Genomic DNA, 11,282 nt, shown 5'->3' on the forward strand with positions numbered 1-11,282 from the left:
GAAACCTTCACCTGAGCCTCACTTCACCTCCCATCGAGCTGCTTGGGCTCACCTGGGGCTGGTGGAGAGCAGCAGAGGGCAAAGACCTGACCCATCCTTTCCTTGCTCCCAGGATTTACCTCCAGCTGCCTCTCAGCACTTCCCACTGGATCTCGGTGCCAGCACAAGCATCTCCGTGTCCTTCCTCAGAGGCGCCCAAAGTCCGGCTGCCCATGGCGATGCTGTGGGGATACCCAGTGCCCCGTACATGGCACAAACCCACCCTTGGATGTGCTGCGAGCATCCCTGAAAGGCACCCAAACCATCTGGCTGGAGGAGCCCGTTTCCTTACCCTGGCCTCTGGAACAGCTGGATTTCTCTCTTGGAACCCTCTGGACATCACCCCGATGGGCATTTCCATGCATCTCCCCCCTGGTGGGATGGCTCCAGCTCCCATCGGAGCTGTACCAGCGGAGGGGGAAGCCACAGGAGGTCTTGGGTCTGGGAGAGGTCACTGGGAGGATTCTTGCTGGCAATGAAAGCCCCATCCCAACGCTCCAGCTGGAAGCGATCATTCACGTGAAGACAAGCGGGTTGGGATGAGCCGTGCCCCCCCCCAGCCCTCAGAGCTCCCCACACGAGGGGGTTTCACTGCGCTGTAAGGGCAGAGCCAGCCCTGAGGTGGGTGAAACGCTGCTGGAGAGCAGGGCCTGGATGTCATCCCCGGCCTCCCCACTGAGCTCCCAGGCAGGCAGCACCCGTGGAGCTGCCTCTCCCTGCCTCCCTGTGGAGAAGCAGCTGATGCTCAGCCCCTTTAGAGCCCTTTCCCATCAAGAAGAGCCAGGCTGCCCCACTATAGCTGGCACCAACGAAGGCATCTCCTCCCCATTAGCCCTCTGGGGCTGATTCTTCTTCTCTCCCATCCAACAGCACAGACCCAGCCCAGCTGCAGTGGGTGCCAGGAGGAGGAATCAGGCTTGGAAGAGCTTTGAGGAGCGTTGCTGTCTCGGTTGGATCTCCTGGGATGAGCTGTGTGGGTCCAATGTGGCTTCACCGCCCCATCCCACTCACACCGGGGATGCAGGCTCATGCCTTGAGCATCCTGTGCTGGGGCAGGATTTGCAGCAGCTTTGCAAGATGTTGGGAAAGGGGATTTCTCAGCCAAGGCACAGCTTGATGCAGCTTTGCATGGGGCTGGGAAAGGGGTTACTCCTCCCCAGATCTCCTTACCTCGAAGCGGAGATATCCCAGCCATGCAGTGTGATGGGGGGTACCCCCAGGCAGAGCAGGGCTGGCTGATGGCCAGGTCTGGCTCTGTTCCTGTTCCATCCTCCCATATTCCTGGTTTCTCCTCCTTTCCCCCAGTGCCCAGAGCCTTCTGTGCTGGCTGAGAAGTTGGGGTTCCCCCACACACTGTGCCCCATCCCTTCCCCTGAGGCTCCAGCAGTGCCTGAAGCCAAGGGAAGCTGGAGCCAGCATTAAGACCGAGCAACGCTTGATGGATCAGGGAAGGAATTCCCAAGGCCTCAGCCATCAGGACTCTCCTCCCTGCTCATCAATGCTCGGAGCTTCAGCCACGGCACAGCGTGATCCCAGCTCAAACCATACCCCCATAGGAACACCTCGAAAGCAGCCATTCCAGGACCTCCGGGGGCGTCTTCCAATGGAAACACGCACCCAGCTCAGCCCGCACATGGGAAACCATCCAAGTGCCTGCTCATCCCCATCCCGCTCCCCCCCAGCATCCCCACGGCTGTGAGCACCCGGAGCCGCTGCCAAGACAGCAGCAGCGAGCTCCATTGTCCGGGTCAGGCTTCAGCCGCTGCCACCCCAGAGGAGATTTGGACACCCAACAAAACTGGCAAGGCCAAAGAGGCCCCGAGGACGTGAGGAGAGAAAGCAACCCCAAAGAACACAATGGGGCGGGATAGAGCACAGGGTCCCCGCTGCAGGGCTCAACCTCGGCTCAATGGCACCGCTGCTGAGAAAGGGACCGTGGAGGAATGCGGGTCCTCTGGGAAGGGGGATGTGGGGAACCATGGGGACTGGGAGAGGGGAATGCAAAGCCCGTGGCCTTTCGAGGCACCGTCCCATCAGAGACCTGAGCTTGTGGCTCCGTTCCGGCTGCACCACCTGGAAACTCAACCCCAGGCAGAGCCAAGGGGGGCTGAGCACAAGCTGGGGGCTGTAAAGCAAGAGGAGGCGTGGGGGATGCAGAAGGAGCGTGGATAAACAGGGAACCATCCAACCAGGCTGATTCTATGGGTGTTTCAACCTTCCCTTCGCTTTGTTAGCTACGGTTTACAGGAGATGCTCAAAGCTGGAGCTGAAAGCACAAAACTCCATCTCCACAGCTGGGGATGGGGAAGGAAGGGTGGAACCAGAGATCCCCATCCCCATCCGGCCTCAGTTTCCCCATGTATGACGGTGCCTCCTCACCTGAACATCTGAGCTCAGCGGATGAGGCTTGGGCTTGCACCGTGCACCTCCATTCAGGGTGGAAATGAAGGTGGAACTAGAGGCTGGGAGTGCGTGGGAAGGGGGGGTCCCACTGTGGGGAAGGGTTGGGAACTCCTGGGTGGGATAAGTCAGTAAAAACAAGAATAAGAGGAGCTGGGAGTGAGGGTGAGGAAAGGGAAGAGCGAGGAGGCGGCGAGACAGCCTGCACCGACCATCTGCTGCTGGTGCTTGCAATTGCTTGGGCTCATTTCAGCTCCACTGCCTCGGCTTTGCTGCAAGAGCTGCCAGGGATGAGAACGGATCCCCAGCACCAGCCTTGGACCACAGGGGATGCTCAGGGATGGGGCAGGCTGAGCCCCAGACCCTGAGCAGCCCAAGTGTGGTGGAGGGGAAGGAAAGAGCTGGGCTTTGCAGGGCTGAGCTGGGGAAAGCAGCAGCAGTGCTGAGGCTGGGACCAGCCAGGGCTCCATCACCAACAACCTGCTGGGACCAGCAGCCTCCGGCAGCGCCGCACTGGAGCAGGGGAAGGAAAAGCTGCTCGGAGCAGCCACAGATGCTTTACAGAACCAGGCAGATGCCCCAATCCCTCGCAGCTCTTTAAAGCCTCCTCAACTGAAGCACTTGAGAAGGGGACGTACACCTGGGGCTGCCGAGCTCTGCTCTCAGCTATAATTATCCCCCCTCTCCCCAGCAGCTCCCTCTGTACCATCTGCACCTCCTGACACCGCCCTCGCTCTTCCCATGGCTGCCAGCCTGCTGTTCCCCCCCTCCCCAAACCCCCTCATTCAGGGGTTGCCATCCCCACAGCATTGCTTTCCCCACACCCAAACCCACCAGTGCCGACCTGGCTGGAATGGGCACAGAAATAGCTGGAATTCGGGGCATCCCCTGCCCTCCTCAGTGTGGGATCTCTCTTGCTGTACCAGGACCCCACATCAGAGGGCCAGCCCCTGCCATGGTGAGGGTCCTCCCCATCACAGTGGCCCATTAGGTCTTTATCTCAGCCCTACCATAATACAAAGAACAACAAGGAGCTACTGTGCTCCCCACAGCCCTTTTATCCCCTGTTTGGGGACTCAGGGTAGGAGGGAAAACCCAGCTGCTAATTATTACTTCATCACATATGCAAAACACCAGCTGCCCATTGGCTGCACTGCAGGAATCTGCTCACACAATGGAGCATCCATAGTCCCATTGGCTTAGTGGCTGGCACTGATTTACAGGCTGGGCATCGCTTGCCCTTTGGGGGAGTCTCCAGGTTCCTGTAAGTTCCCAAATCCCTCACTGGTCTGGATCTGCTCACCAGCACCATGGATCCCATTAACTGGGAATTCTGGGGGTTCATCCAGGCGCTGGAGCTGGGTGTCTTACAATCAGGATTAGTGCTGCCAGCAGGTTGAATGTGTTGTGCCTGGGGTTTCCTTTTCTTCATTGGGAAAGCTGGGTGTTGAAATCCAAATGCTGGGCACCAGCTGTGATGAGCTTGTCAGGCCTCTGCAAGCACTTGGGCTCAGAGCCAGACACCAACCCTGGGGGATGAAATCATCCTGGAAAAGCCAAAAGCTGGGAATGGATCTGGGGGCATTGGTAGAGGTGGGAGGCTGAAGGCAATGGAGGGGATTTGGGAGCTGAATCTGTGCCCTGTGTTCAGGTCCACATTGGACCCTGAGTCCAGACAGCTCCTTTCCAAAAGCCTGCCCCAAAGGAACAGCCCAGGGAATTGGGAAGATACATCCCAAGCGATCACTCACCAAGCAGTTCAATGCAATCAGCTTAGAGCACCAAGGAGAAAAAGCTGCATCTAAAGGAAGACAGATCCTTAATCTTGGAGCAAACCCCGCTCCCCTCCCTGCCTCATCCATCCCTGGGACCTCAACCTCCTTTTTCCAGCATCCCAGAAAGGGTTTATCCATGTAAATCACAAGGAGCAGGGTCAGGCTGGGGATGGGCCAAGCACTGAGACATCTGCCTGGGAATACAGGAAGGAAAGAGGTTAAAGGAGAGCCCCTGGATGTGTCCTGACCCTCACATGGAATGTGGCAGGTAGGGTGCAAGTGGGGCTGGGGAGAGAGACTGATAGTTTAAACCCATCCCCTTTGGTCATAACAGAGGGGAGAGCGAGATGAGCTCTTAGGCAGAAGCTCTTCCCTGTGAGGGTGCTGAGGCACTGGCACAGGGTGCCCAGAGAAGCTGTGGCTGCCCCATCCCTGACAGTGTTCAAGGGCAGGTTGGACACAGGGGCTTGGAGCAAGCTGCTCTATGGAAGGGGTCCCTGCCCGTGGCAGGGGTTGGAGCTGGAGGAGCTTTAAGGTCCCTTCAACACAAACGAGTCTGTGGTCTATGAAAAGGCTGCTTGGGAAGGGATGGCTTCATCTGCCGCATGAGCAGGATGCGCCCAAACACACAGGACGCAGGGACCCTCCTGCTGGTTTCCCCCATGAGCAGCTGCGCTGGGAGCAGGATCCAGCCCCTCTTCCCATCTCATTTCACCAGGTAATTGCCTGTCCCAATTACACAATTACCATAAGCAAAGGTAATTACAGAATAACCCTGCGGTGATTTCAGGTGGCAGCCTGAGGAGCGTGATGTGCTTGGGGAAACAGTTCTGGGAGGGAAATCACCTTCCAAGAGCAGGGAATGGGAATGACACAGCAGCTTCGTGCACCACTTCACACACACGTGTACGCTGAGAGCCACTACGGGCTCATTAACAGCTTGGTGGAAGGATGAAGGATGAATGATGGAGCTCAGCAGCCACCGAGCAATGTGGGATTGAGGTGGGTTGATGCTATTAACACACACGGCTCCTCTGCCCTGTTTCTTCCTTTGCCTCCAGCACAGGGCTGGGGTTTACAGTGTTTTCCTGCTTTATGATCACCCAGAGGGAAGCATCCGCAGCCGGGTGGCAGGATGAACTGCAGGGCCAGGCAGTGCTAACAGGGTTGCAGGGTGTAGATTACATTAAAGACACTAAATAGTTTCACTGCATGGATGAGAGAAGGGAGGGAGGAGGCGGCAGAGGGTTGCTCCAGGAGGCCGTGGCACATCTAAGATGCTGGAAGGAGCTGGGTACCAAAGATGCACCTTGCTCCCATCAGCTCCTTTAGGGAAAGGCAGGGTTTAGACCACGGGTTATAGCACAGCTCCTGGGCACCCCCGACCTCCCCTCTCCGGGGTCCCCTTGTCACTAGGTGGCAGTGGAGCATCTCCGTGAGGCTCTGGGGGAGCCCGAGTCCGCCCTCCCCGGGCCTCTCCATCCCCTCCGGATGCGGTGCCCGGAGCCCTCCTTACCCCAGTGCTGGTCCAAAGGGACCGCAGATGCGAGCTTGGCAAACGCCAGCGGCGAGGCGCCGGCGCTGCGCGGGATCCAGCCCATGTTCTGGCTCCGGCTTTATTTGGGTGGGAAAAGAGGCAGATTTTGGCTGCTTTGCAGGGATTTCTGCTGCAGCGGCCCCGGGGCTGGATTCGCGTGCGCTCCCCACGTTCCTAACCCGGGCGCAGGGATGTGGCGCATCCCAAATTCCCTGCTGCAACTAAACCCTGAGCCCTTGAGCCCCCCAGAGCACCAGGGACAGGATCAAGTGCAGGGACCCCCTTTTAGACAAGCTACAAGCAGGGGAAGCAAGACAAAGCTGGGAGCTATATCCCGAGCTACCGTCTCTCTAGGGTAAACCCAGCCTCTTTAACCCATGCACGATCCCATGGGAACAACCAGCCTCGAGGAATTAAACTGCCTGACTGGACTGGCAGCAGAGCAGCCTATTCCAGGCTTCCCAAATGAGGAACCCCACATGAAAACCAGGTTAGCTCAATCGCTGCAGCAGCTTTCACGTGGCTACAAACCAATGTAGAAAGCAGCTCTGATAAATCAGTGTGATTCTGGGTGTGCATCAGCTCTGGATTCACAGCCCTTCAAGCAGGTCACTTCATCAGCAGAGGGCACTTCTGGGGGTGTCTGGTTTTTCTGCCTCAGCATCCCACCTTCCTTTTGCCCTCCAGGACCAGCATCCGGGATAGGGCAGCCCCAGAGCTGAAACAGCTCCTGTTTGGGAATTAGAGGTGGCCTCTCTCCAAGGTGGCCAGGTCCGGGACAGGCAGCTCCAGCAGAAACCCCCATGGAAAATGCGCAGGAATACCTGGAAAGGGAGGAATTCGGCCCAAATTGAAGACTAGCTGGGAGGACAAAGCTCCCAGAGCCAGCAGAGCAGAGATGGCAGCACCGGGATGCAGGGATAGGGGAGAGGTCAGGGGATGGACCTCTTCTGAGCTGAGTTGATAAAGATGGGAATAAAGAAGGCAGAATTACTCAGCTCCTCTGGTCCACCCTGTGCTGACCGCACTGAGGTGCAAAACCCTCAGCACATGTGGGCTCCTTGACCAGTTTGGGAGAGACATTTTAGGGTTTATTCCCTGTTTTGGGGCATTATCCCCAAACAAGGGGAAGAGCGATGGGGAAACAGATGGGGCCTCGCTCTGCAGTCCCTGACTCAAACCTTACCAGGGAGCAGGTGGGATCCACGACTCTCTGGGACATCAGCAACCGCAGCAAAGCCTAAAGGAGAGGGATGGCATTAACCCAGGCTGAGCACCCAGCTGTGGATCGGGTGCAGTTGGGCCCGGGGCAGAACCCAGCGCTGCTGACAGGAGGAGGGTGATGCAGTCCAGCCACAACGCCAGAGAGCGGCACTAAGCCCACATCCATCCTCCACGGGCGTTTCTTGCCTTGGCAGCCAGCAGGAGGGAAAGCAGCGGGATCTGCTCATTCTCAGCTGCATTTCCACAGCCCCCAGGACCTGCGTTCCCTGACACCGGGGCATTGGGTTTCAATGGCTGAGGATCAGCCTCTTATCACCGGGGGCTGCAGGAAATTGGGGCTGATGGGAGGCCCTGGGAGCCAGGATGGGTTTGATGCCTCCAGACTGGCTGTTGCTGGGATAGACACGGAGCCCAGGTCCCTTCAGGGGCACCCATCCTATGGGCAGGGTAAAACAAATCAGGGTGCATTTGGGATATACCCTGGGGATTGCTCCTCACCTCCTTGCATCACCACACGGGGCCTCGGGTGAGCACATGCAATAGGGTAGTGGGAAAACATGAGCCAGAGTGGCAGGGAGCCCTCCTCATCCTCATCCTCCTCCTCTTCTACAGGCTGCTATGGCAGGAGAAGGCAAGAAAGAAGTTTGCAGGGAGCCTCCAAGAGAAGAAACTCCAAGGGCCCGTCCCCATGAGCCCCTCCACCAGGATCTGCCCTGCTTTTCCTCCCTCCCAGCCCATGCAGCCCCTCGGAGGAGAGGCACGGCAGAGCCGTCTGCTCCCTATTAAAACAACAAACAGGGGGTCTGCCTCCAGGTGCCCTCGAACATTCCTGAGGAGCCAGCAGGAGCCTTGGGGAAAAAAAAAGCATCATCCCAAATGCAGCTGCTTGGATGGGGGCTCCCCATGGGAAGAGGGGTTGCCACAGCAGGTCCCATTGGGGTGGAGGGATCCCAGCAAAGCAAAGGGGTGTTGGGGTGATGGATCTCATGTGAGGCACAGACTCCTGCACTTGACTCCTGCAGAGCAGATGCATTTTGCTCCCTATAGCAAATGGTCTTTCTTCCCCCTTTTGCAGCCAGGGAGGGAATTCCTGCTTCCCTTTCATCCCCGTCGGGGCTGGATACAACCCCTCACTCCTTCCTGGGCTGAACCTTCCCCACTTCGAGCTCCGCTTCTCCCCCAGCAGTGGTTGTGTTCATGGGTAAAAGGGGAGGAGGAATGAATCCTTCCTGCACAGCCAAGGGGAATGGGCTGGGCTGGGAGACGGCGCTGCTGGAATCAATGAAGGGATGGATTGCAGCCGGCAGGACCAGGCAGCCGCGATAGCGCCGGCTCAGCCCACGCCGCCGGGCTCTGGCCCCCTTTGAATGAACCCGGTTAATGCAATTACTGCGAGTCAGAGAAGGCTCTGTGCCTCCCTGCATGGGAAAGCATCCCCGCACTCACCAAATCGCCTCTGACTGGGGCATCCAGGGGGGATGCTACAGGAGAGAGGGCATGGTGCAAAAGCTCCCCCTGAGCCTTGCTCCAACAGGCAGAGGATGCCGCTGTGCAGGGGGATGAAGAGCAAAGCCCCCGAGCTGCAGCAAACAGGGAACAGAAGCTGCTGCAGCAGCCTCAGAGCTCCCTGAGGCCGATTTACCTTCCCCGGGCAATTCCATCCCCGGCTCCGCAAGTCCCCCGGTGCGGTTTGAGTCGGGTTGAGAGGAGGGAGCAGAGCATCCCCTCCCTCCCCGGGGAGCAGGGGCACAGGGAGCGCTGCTCTGGCTCCGGGCTGGGTTAACAACAGCCGAGACTCCGCGGAGCGGCCGAGGACGGGGGGGATCAGTGCCTGGGGAAGCTCCGCTGAAGTTCTTGGATCTGCTTCCCCCCGTGGGGCGCCTGGGAGCCAGGTGGGATCCATTAAACCCCATCCTGGGGACGAGGTGGGTCCCACGTGTCCCCCGGAGAAGGGTCAGGACCCTGCTTCCTCTCCCCCAAGCAGTGTCCTCACAGCAGTGGGGCTGGAGAAAAGCGCAAGAGTGGGGAAGGACGGAGGCACAGACAGGGATGCTGTTGGGAAGGAAGGAGGGGGGCAAAGGGGAGCTGCTGGTGCGGGTCAGATCCTGCTCATGCCCCAAAAATGGGGGTGGGAGAAAAGCCCATTGCTTCTCATCTCCTGCCTTCTTGCATCACCACGCAGGTCCTGGGGTGAACACATGCAATAGGGTAGTGGGAAACATGAGCCAGCATGGCAGGGAGCCTTCCTCCTCCTCTTCCTCCTCTTCTACAGGCTGCTATGGCAGACAGGAGGAAAGATGCAGGGAAGGATGGAGGCACAGACAGAGATGCTGCTGGGAAGGAAGGAGAGGGACAAAGGGGAGCTGGTGGTGCAGGTCAGATCCTGTTCATGGGGTAACTGTGTGCTGGGTGTAATGGGGTAAGAACGCTGGGATCCATATTAGCCAAATATACAGCTTTAGACCCACATGGGATGGCCACTCAAGCTGCTAACATTTGGCCTGTGTGAGCATCTCTGTGCTCCAAGAGATTCTGTCCCAAAGAAACCACTTTGTAGGGAGGCCCCCCCCCAACAGCACAGGGTGCCCCAAGACCCCAGCACCCAGAAACCTGGGCCCCTCCTAAGTGCCCAGCACATCCCTGGCTCCCTCTGCCACAGGGGTGCCATCTCCAGCTCCAGCTTGTGGGGCTCTGCAGAGCCCAACTGGGCTGAGAACCCTCATCAAAGATGCTCAGAAGAAGCAGCATCAAGAAAGATCATCACAAATCACCACTTTTCCCCCAGAATGACCCATTCTGCCCATGGAATGTGGTGCCCAGACCCTATAATCATTTTTTCCCTCACCCAACCCCTCAAAACACCCCTAAATTACCTGGATTTGACAACTTTCCTATAGGCTTCACACCCTGTGATCTCATTTCTCTGGATGATCCCCCTTGGAGCATCCTCTCATCCTTAGACCACGGGGTCAGATGCTGAGCCCTTACCCCCTGCCCTAGGAGGCAACAGCCCCCTTTTGCCCCTCTCCATGCAGAAAGGGCTGATCCTGGCTGTTTCTTCCTTCCCAGCTACTCTGGGCACAGAGGTTTAATGGGAAAATGCTGTGGGCTGTTTGGGAAGCAGGAGGAAAACATCTTTTACTCCAGCTTGGCAGAGGTCGCCTCCACTTATTGCACTGACCTTCCCCCCCTGCTGCTCCGAAGGCTTTGAACCTGCTCAGATCCCGTTAATGGGGTTAAGCAACAGCAGGGAAAAGGGGGGGTTAATATCAGAGGAAATATAGGGAGCCTGCTGGTGTTTAGGGCCTGATTCTGTGGGATGCTCAGCTCCCCATCACCTGCGACAGCCCCAAGATCCATGCCATCCAAACACCCAATGCAGGGAGGAAACCCAGTGTGGAAAGGCTCACGCAGGGCTGTATCTGGGGGGTATCACTGCACACTGCTCCTGTCCCCCCTCTGGGCTCACTTGCAGCCAGATGCAGCCCACATCCACGCTGCAGTGAGGGGAACAAGCTCCCAGGAGCCTTAACCCAGTTACCAGGGTCGGAACAGCCACAAATCCATGGGAATTCTGCCTGATCCCCTTCGCAGAGCAGCCCTGGCTCCCGCTGTTGTGCTTGTGCCAATTACCTTGCTCAGAGCAATTAACGAGCTCCAACACCTCCAGCCATCACCTGCCTGTAATAGCAGCGACCCAGAGGGTGTCAGCACACGGCTGTGGGCTGGGAAAGCCAGCAAGGATGGCGATTTGCTTCCGTAGGCACATCCGTTATCCCAGGGCTCGATCAGCCCGTGTCGTGCAAACCTGCACCATCACTTCCCCTCTGTCCTGCTCCTCCTGGGGCCGGCAGGGGTAAATCAGGGTCTCTCACTCTAAGAGAAGACAAAAGGAGGTACCAAAGCCTTTGCACCACATCCCTGGGTCTCCACTGCAGCAGCCAAAAGGGGAGGAGAGAGCAGATGGGCCATGCTCCAGACAACGGTGCAACTCAAGACACCTCTTACACATGCTGGCCCCGCTCCTCAGCAGGGCTAAAACCCGCTGGTGCTCTTCAGTTGAGCTGTTTTGGGGTGTCTGAGGCTTTTCGAGGGCTGAAATTGCTGAAGAGGTCAATGGCAAGGCTTTTGTTTCCTATCAAGGGACCTTTGAGAGAGGGAACAGCTTGTGGCTCCTCACGGTTGAAAGGTCAAAGCTGTTTCTGGTTCTCCTTATCAGCAATGGCTGAGCAAAGAGGAAACCTTTTGCCTTCTAGGTCGGGTAGGGGAGGTCATGCTGGGGACACAGCACCGGGCACCGGAGATGA

Source organism: Pezoporus occidentalis, unplaced genomic scaffold (assembly GCF_034315485.1).
Source record: "Pezoporus occidentalis ecotype Australia unplaced genomic scaffold, CSIRO_AGI_Poc_V1 ctg280, whole genome shotgun sequence".
NCBI classification, from domain to species: domain Eukaryota; kingdom Metazoa; phylum Chordata; class Aves; order Psittaciformes; family Psittacidae; genus Pezoporus; species Pezoporus occidentalis.